This window comes from Entelurus aequoreus, linkage group LG11, assembly GCF_033978785.1.
Source record: "Entelurus aequoreus isolate RoL-2023_Sb linkage group LG11, RoL_Eaeq_v1.1, whole genome shotgun sequence".
Classification (NCBI taxonomy): Eukaryota; Metazoa; Chordata; class Actinopteri; order Syngnathiformes; family Syngnathidae; genus Entelurus; species Entelurus aequoreus.
In genome coordinates, this window is record NC_084741.1 from 4,771,144 (window position 1) to 4,779,511 (window position 8,368).

General features: G+C 38.5%; 1 protein-coding gene across 3 annotated transcripts in view; it reads right to left on the reverse strand.

The window, feature by feature from the left end:
• Positions 1–8,368, reverse strand: part of slc9a1a (solute carrier family 9 member A1a) — a 126,373-nt gene that overhangs the window by 116,891 nt on the left and 1,114 nt on the right. The gene's annotated exons all lie outside the window — the stretch shown is intronic.

Sequence of the window (8,368 nt, forward strand, 5' to 3'; positions counted from 1 at the left end):
ATGCGGTGTTACTGCGGCACCGCCGCTGTATATAATCGGCGGGCCAGCTCTAGTGTTAATTTGATATCGCCTCAAGGGCCAAGTGAAATTACACGGCGGGCCAATTTTGGCCCGCGGGCCAGAGTTTGACACCCATGTGTTAGATCAATCACCAGATTACTTTTACAAACAGTTTTTAAAATCAACTAACACACATGTTAATGACACTAGGAATGCCAGCAATGGCTATTTGGCACTTCCTGCTCCCAGGACTAATCTCCTCAAACATAGTCATGTATAGATGTATATCATTCTGGAATATGTTGCCATCTCACATTAATCTCTCCCAAAGTAAATTGTCATTCAAGACAGCTTTGAAGATACACCTATTGCAGCTGCCCACATGACGTGAATTTTTAATACTGGGTTTAACTAGCTTTTTTTATCTTATGTTGTATTTTTCCTTTGTATAATGTTTGGTAATGTATGTAGTCTTTGTATTTTTTTTTTTTAATGCTCCTACTGTATATGGACCCCAGGAAGACTAGCAGTCGCCTTGGCATCAGCTAATGGGGATCCATTCAATAAACAATAAACAATAAACAACATTTCCTCATTCTTCGCCAATCCCCTTTCAGTCATAGACGTTGTGTTCGCGATCATGGCACCAATGAACATCAAAACCACGCAAACATAAAACATTATGTTACAGTATGAATGGATATACACTACCGTTCAAAAGTTTGGGGTCACATTGAAATGTCCTTATTTTTGAAGGAAAAGCACTTTAAACTAGTCTTAACTTTAAAGAAATACACTCTATACATTGCTAATGTGGTAAATGACTATTCTAGCTGCAAATGTCTGGTTTTTGGTGCAATATCTACATAGGTGTATAGAGGCCCATTTCCAGCAACTATCATTCCAGTGTTCTAATGGTACAATGTGTTTGCTCATTGGCTCAGAAGGCTAATTGATGATTAGAAAACCCCTGTGCAATCATGTTCACACATCTGAAAACAGTTTAGCTCGTTACAGAAGCTACAAAACTGACCTTCCTTTGAGCAGATTGAGTTTCTGGAGCATCACATTTGTGGGGTCAATTAAACGCTCAAAATGGCCAGAAAAAGAGAACTTTCATCTGAAACTCGACAGTCTATTCTTGTTCTTAGAAATGAAGGCTATTCCACAAAATTGTTTGGGTGACCCCAAACTTTTGAACGGTAGTGTATACATAGTAGGGCTGGGCGGTATACCGGTATTAACTGTAATATCAGTATATTTTAGAAAGAGATATATATTGGAGACAATACCGCCATACCGGTATCGTTTGATGTATCTTTCTTATGGCTGTTTGCAGCATCCGGCGGCTCCTCTTTATTAACCAGTGGTAACACAAACAGAAACTACCGCTGCTAACTGCTAAAGCTACCAAATTAATTTCAGCTGAAACCCTCGCTGACGTCACATGTTGCTTAGCAACAGACAGCGCTTTTTAAAGGCACACACACACGCATCTCTCATAAACTTCTCTCAACTGCATATGACATATTTTTTTCAAAATAACGCATTTATTACTTTCTGTAATAATTAATGACTATCAATTTCACCACAGTGGTAGTAACTGTAATGTGGTGTTGAGTTTAAACTGAACACTTTGCACTTTTTGTTTAAAATACCGATATACGGTATATATATATTATATATCGAGATTCGGCCGAAAAATACCAGGATATAGACTTAGACAAACTTTAATGATCCACAAGGGAAATTGTTCCAAATCATGTTGGTCTATATCACCCAGCCCATAACACATAGACTAATATTTGTGCACTATTCACTTGTGATTCACTGAAAATTTGGCCACCAAAAAAAAAATTTGACCACCAGAAGAGCGTTGCCGAAACCGTAGGCAATATGCACGGGATTGTCTGCAGCCGACTCAGCATGTCTGCAATGTGAACTTTTTTAGTATACCCGAACGGACAGCGTTTTAAATATGAGCAAATCTTAAGGACAGTGGCAGCTTTTATGGAGAGAAAGTGCAGATGGAGCAGCAGCGCCGAGGAAGTGTGACGTCATGCGTCACGCGGAGATGGAGGGGTGGAAGTAAAGAGTCTCTTAACAGGAGTACAGTCTATAATAACACAACAAAAAGATGCTAGATTTGCTTCTAGTTAAAGTACATTGTACAACTAGAAGAGGCAATTCCTGAAGGAACTGCGTGTGAATGCTCCAATGCTGAAGTTGAAGTGAAATGCTGACAGAATGTAGTATGAATGTAAGAATAGTTTGAATGTTGGAATTGTTTGAATGTTGAAGAGCTGACGCTGAACTAAAATGCTAATGGAATATAGGATGAAGGTAGAAATGGTTTAAATGTTGAAATCGTTTAAACGCTGAAATGGTTTGAATGCTGGAATGGTTTGAATGTTGAAGCGTTTGAATTTCCAGGAAAAACGGAATTTGGTTTGGAACTTGGGAAAGTATTAGTTTCAATGTCCGGGATGTGTGGAATGTGTGGAATGTGTTGACGTTGGAACGGTTTGAATAGGTTGAAAAATTTGGGAATTGTGCAACTTGGAAAAATGTCCCAGTCATTTCAATGGGAACTTCCTGGAAATTTGGGAATTTTGTGAAAAGCAGGATTTTTGGAAAATGATTAGGAGCATGGATGTCCTAAATGAGCTGAATTGGTTGGTGTTAGAATTGTTTAAATGGAGCAAGCAATGTTGAGGTAGTAAATGGTATTAGGGAATTTCGGGAAAATCTGGAATTTTTTTGAACTTGGAAAAAGGGTAGTTTGAATTTCCAGAATGGTGGAATGTGTTAAAGGTGGAATGGTTTGAATGAGTTGAAGAATGTGGGAATTGTGGAAGTTTGTAAAATGTCCAATTCATTTTGAATGGGGGAAATGCAAAAAAAAATTGGGAATAATGAGAAAATTCTAAAATTGTCGAAGTAGAGCACACAATTCCTGAACAGACTGAATATTTAAAAGTTGGAATGATTTGAATCAGATGAAAAATGTGGAAGTTGTGGAACTTTGAAGAATGTCCCATTGATTTCAATGGGAATTTCAGAAAAAATGGTGAATTTCAGGAAAAGCAGGATTTTTTTGGAAAATGGTAAAAATCTTGAATGATGTTCCAAATCGGTGGAGAAATGCTGTAGTAGTCAAATGTTGAAATGAGAAATGGTATTACTGAATTCCTAGAATTTAGGGAAAACCAGTCATTTTTGCACTTCAAAAAACTACTACGTTTTTGTCCTGATTAAGAGGAATGTTTTGAAGGGTTGAAATGCGTTGAAAAATGTGGAACGAGTAGTCGCCAGAAAAAAGGGTGAAAATAGGGCTTTGGAAAACCAGGATTACTGGAAAATCCTGGAATATTTTAGAACTTGGAAAAATAGAAGTTTAAATTGCGTGAATGGTGGAATATGTTGAAGGTGGGAAGGTTTGAATAGGTTGAAAAATGTGGAAATGGTGGAAGTTTGAAAAATGGCCAATTCATTTTGAATGGGAAAAATGTCCTGGAAAATCTGGAATTCTGGAAAATATGGGAATTGTCAAGAGAAAGCCCGCGATTCCCGAATAGGCTGAACGGTTTGAAGTTGGAACGGTTAGAATCGGGTGAAAAATGTGCAAGGTAGAGCGCGCCAAAATCTGGAGAAGAAGAAGAATAACTAGATGAATTTTGGTGTAGAAAACCATGTGTGAGAATGCTTTGGAGCATTCACACAATAAGTAGCAATAATTGAAAATACAGCAAAACAATATAATGTAAAATATGTTAATACTAAAATAATAACACATTTGATTTTAAATGTATACATTTTTGTTAGACTTTTGGACGAAAATCATATGGCAAAGAATATGATGACATCATGATGACAACGCCCCCGCCACGCCCCACCGCCAACGTCAATCTAGAGCAGGCCTGGGCAATTATTTTGAGTAAGGGGCCAAATTTAGAGAAAAAAATGTGTCTGGAGGGCGGTATATCTATTTTTAGGAAAACTAACACAAAACCTCACAATAAAGTCTGATTGAATGCTAAAAATGTTATGACAGACCACCTTAAAAGCAGAATGGAATTTTATTTTTTTCTATGAACGATAAAACCCTGAATATTGAGAACATATGAACGTCGCACCCCTTCTCAATCGACATATTTTACAATCAAGCCAAATGCAACACAAATGCAACACACACAGCGAAATATGAACGTGAAGGGTAAAAAAACAAAAAACATCTACAATCTGATATATTTGATATATCACTAAGCTTTAGAACTTTCTTGTAAAAACCTCCTTCCGCGTCTGTCCGACACCCACATTGCAGGCTCTGGAAACACTCTGTGGAAACGCTCCCCACCCACACTGCTTGGTGCCTCGTCTGACCTGCTGTGACGTAGATTACCATAGTAACTAGTAGGGTTGTACGGTATACGGGTATAAGTATAGTACCGCGATACTAATGAATCATGTTCGGTACCATACCGCCGCTGAAAAGTACCGGTCCGCCACACCCTAAGATGCAATTTTTTCTGGTCCCCTTTATTTAGAAAAGTAGCGAAAAGTACCATAAAGTATCGAAATAATATTGGTATCAGGACAACACTAGTCACTAAAATATCATGCACTGTTTCCCATAAACTGCCAAGATACCTGTGGCGGCGGGGGCGTGGCTATGGGCGTGGCTATGGGCGTGATCACCATGACATCATCGTGTAATTTGCATAATTTACTACAATGATATGATTTTCTCTAAAAAGGCTCAAAAAATGTATACTTACTAATTAATAATAACAGTTTTGTTTTAAACGTCCATCCATCCATTTTACAATATAATTACAACACGTTATGTACATATTTATATACAGATTTGAACAATAAGTTATTCACTGAAATATGTTTATTAATTGTGGTTCTTAAAAAAAATATATCTTATAAAATATAAAAGCTAAAATGTCTCTTAAAGCTCTGCCCCTTTAATTAGTGCATACTAAATAATTTAACTTTAGCCTACTACTACAACCATATTATTTACCAGCAACATAAAGTGAAACAGAGGCAGAGGTGTCCTGCCACAGTCAGTAACAAATAAACAGAAAACAGTAGTGGTCAAATACAAATAAGGCAACAAGAGAAGTATCCTACACTTCTCTTTTGTAAAGTAAATCTGAACAGCCGATATGGGCATCTACATCAACTATATGATTTGCCTGAGAAGCTGGACAGGACAAAAAAAAAAAAAAAAAAAACTTTTTTTTTTTTTTTTTTTTTAAATTTGTGGCGGACGTAATTCTTTCGTGGCGGGCCGCCACAAATAAATTAATGTGTGGGAAACACTGTCATGCAAAAGCGCAGATTCCAACCATTGAAATACTTAGTATAGTTGAAGACTTACGGTCATTAGAAAACATCACTGCACATCATAATGGCGGATACACTTTCCATCTTAAAGATCTAAAAAAAATATTTGGGAATGTCTGGCGGGCCAGATTGAAAAGCTTAACGGGCCGCATATGACCCCCGGGCCTTAACTTGCCCAGGTCTTATCTAGGAGAAACTTGAAGATAGCTCTTTACTAACACTAAATATACTATTAAACTATTGCCTCTCACACCCCCTTTTCCCGACACCTCACGGCTCCCCCAGGGGTCCCTTGTGAATGGGTGAATGTGGAAATAGTGTCAAAGCGCTTTGAGTTCCTTAAAAAGGTATAAAGCGCTATACAAGTCTAACCTATTTAGCATTTATAGGAAGCACTACATCGACGTAGAACTGATGTAGGGATGGATCTACCAAGACTGTATGTCAGGCCTGGGCAATTATTTTGACTCGGGGGCCACATTTAGAGAAAAAAATGTGTCTGGGGGCCGGTATATCTATTTTGAGGAACACTAATATAAAACCTCACAATAATGTCTGATTGAATGCTAAAAACGTTATGACAGACCGCCTTAAAAAACGTAATGGAATTTTACATTTTTCTATGACCGATAAAACACTGAATATTGACACCATATGAATGTCACACCCCCTTTCGATCGACATATTTTACAATCAAGTTAAACGCCACTAACAGTGAAATATGAACGCGAAGGGTACAAAATAAACCCACCTGCAATCTGATATACCTGATATTTGCTGAATTTCCCCCAGGGATCAATAAAATAATTTATATTCTATTCTATACATCACTAAGCTTTAGAACTTTGTTGTGAAAATCTCGTTCCGTGTCTGTGGAAACGCTTCCCGCCCACACTGCTTGGTGCCTCGTCTGAGCTGCTGTGACATACATTACCGTAGTAACTAATTAGATTACCATAGTAACTAATTAGATTACCATAGTAACTGGTATATCATCCGTAAGTGCAGATTCCGACCATTGAAATACTTTGTATATAGGGATGTCCGATAATGGCTTTTTGCCGATATCCGATATTCCGATATTGTCCAACTCTTTAATTACCGATACCGATATCAACCGATACCGATACCGATATCAACCGATACCGATACTGATATATACAGTTGTGGAATCAACACATTATTATGCCTAATTTGGACAACCAGGTATGGTGAAGATAAGGTCCTTTTTTTTTAAAATTAATAAAATAAAATAAGATAAATAAATTAAAAACATTTTCTTGAATAAAAAAGAAAGTAAAACAATACAAAATCAGTTACATAGAAACTAGTAATTAATGAAAATGAGTAAAATTAACTGTTAAAGGTTAGTACTATTAGTGGAGCAGCAGCACGCACAATCATGTGTGCTTGCAGACTGTATTGATATATATTGATATATAATGTAGGAACCACAATATTAATAACAGAAGGAAACAACCCTTTTGTGTGAATGAGTGTAAATGGGGGAGGGAGGTTTTTTGGGTTGGTGCACTAATTGTAAGTGTATCTTGTGTTTTTTATGTGGATTTAATAAAAAAAAATGTTTTAAAAACACACACAAAAAAAAAAAATGATACCGATAATAAAAACACAGATACCGATAATTTCCGATATTACATTTTAAAGCATTTATCGGCCGATAATATCGGCCGGCCGATATTATCGGACATATCTATTTGTATAGTTCAGGGGTCGGCAACCTTTACCACTCAAAGAGCCATTTTGGCAGGTTTCACAAATTAAAGAAAATAATGGGAGCCACAAAAAATTTTTTTTAATTTAAAATAAAAACACCGCATACTTAGCTTAAATGCTTTGTGCTATGTTAACCAGGGGTCTCAGACACACGCACTTGCACGCACTATAATGTGGATATTTGATGTTAGTGCGGCCCGCGAGTTTTGAATGAATGGCGCTTGATAGCGTCATACTTGCCAACCCTCTCATTTTTCCCGGGAGACTACCGGATATCAGGGCGTGATGGCACTGCTTTCGGCGCCCTCTTCAGTCTGCCCAAACAGTGTACCTGCTCGACCACATGTAGAATGCAGTTTCGGCTTGCTCACGCAAGTGACAGCAAGGCGTACTAGCTCAGCAGCCACACAGCTTACACTGACGGTACCAATACCCAGAATCCCATGCAACCCTAACTCTTCCGCGCAACCAACGCACGGAGAGGGGGGGGGTTGATGTGTGGGGGGATTTGGTGGTAGCGGGGGTGTATAATGTAGACCGGAAGAGTTAGGGCTGCATGGGATTCTGGGTATTGGTTGTGTTGTGTTTATGTTGTGTTACGGTGGGATGTTCTCCAGAAATGTGTTTTTCATTCTTTTTTGGTGTGGGTTCACAGTGTGGCGCATATTTGTAACGTAACAATGTTAAAGTTGTTTGATACGGCTACCGTCAGTGTAAGCTGTGTGGCTGATGAGTAAGTATGCTTTGCTGTCTCCTATGTGTGCAAGTAAAAGCTACATACAACATGTGGCCGGACTGGCACGCTGTTTGTAAATGCTATAGAGGACAATTATTGCAGTGCAATTAGGGCACTCCCTTTATATAGTAATTAGAGTGTAAATATGATTATATTTTCCCTGGGAGTTATCTATGAGAGGCACTGAGATCCACAAGTCTCCTGGGAAAATCGGGGGAGTCGGCAAGTATGTAGCTGAGCCGCATCAGAGTGGTCAAAGAGCCGCACGCGGGTTGCCGACCCCTGGTATAGTTGAAGACTTACGGTCATTAGAAAACATCACTGCACATCATAATGGCAGCTACACTTTCCATTTTAAAGATCTAAAAAAATTATTTGGGAATGTCCGGCGGGCCAGATTGAAAAGCTCAACGGGCCGCATATGGCCCCCGGGCCTTAATTTGCCCAGGTCTGCTGTATGTAGACTAGTGTGCCACGGCACAGTGGTTGAAAAACACTGCTGTAGAGATGTGGCTAAGGTGTGCAATGTATGCTCGC